Below are 386 nucleotides of genomic sequence, written 5' to 3' on the forward strand. Positions count from 1 at the left end.
GGGTTAGCTTCAGTGAACTCCACAAGAGCCCATACCACCCACAAGCCATCCTTCCTCCTCTTGTCATCCATATGCATAGCCACGGCCAGGCTAAAATTCAGACCTGCTTTTCTTGTACCCTACCCACTGGCCAGAGGGAAGTGACACCCCCGTCCCCTCCACCGAAATGGTGCAGTGGGATCTGAAAGCTTCACGTAGACTAGGACCGACAAGGTGAGAGTAGCTCAATCCATCTCCCAGCTCTAAGGATGCTCCCAGCAGGCGGGTCAAAGAGAATGGCACATTTGGGCTTGGGATCAAAACAGGGCCTTGCCTCCACCGGCACTGCCTGCAGGTGATGGCAGTACTCCCCCAAATACCCAGCAAACGATCCCACCCTGACCTAC

The sequence above is a fragment of the Cariama cristata genome, unplaced genomic scaffold, assembly GCF_000690535.1.
Source record: "Cariama cristata isolate BGI_N322 unplaced genomic scaffold, ASM69053v1 scaffold10992, whole genome shotgun sequence".
NCBI lineage: Eukaryota > Metazoa > Chordata > Aves > Cariamiformes > Cariamidae > Cariama > Cariama cristata.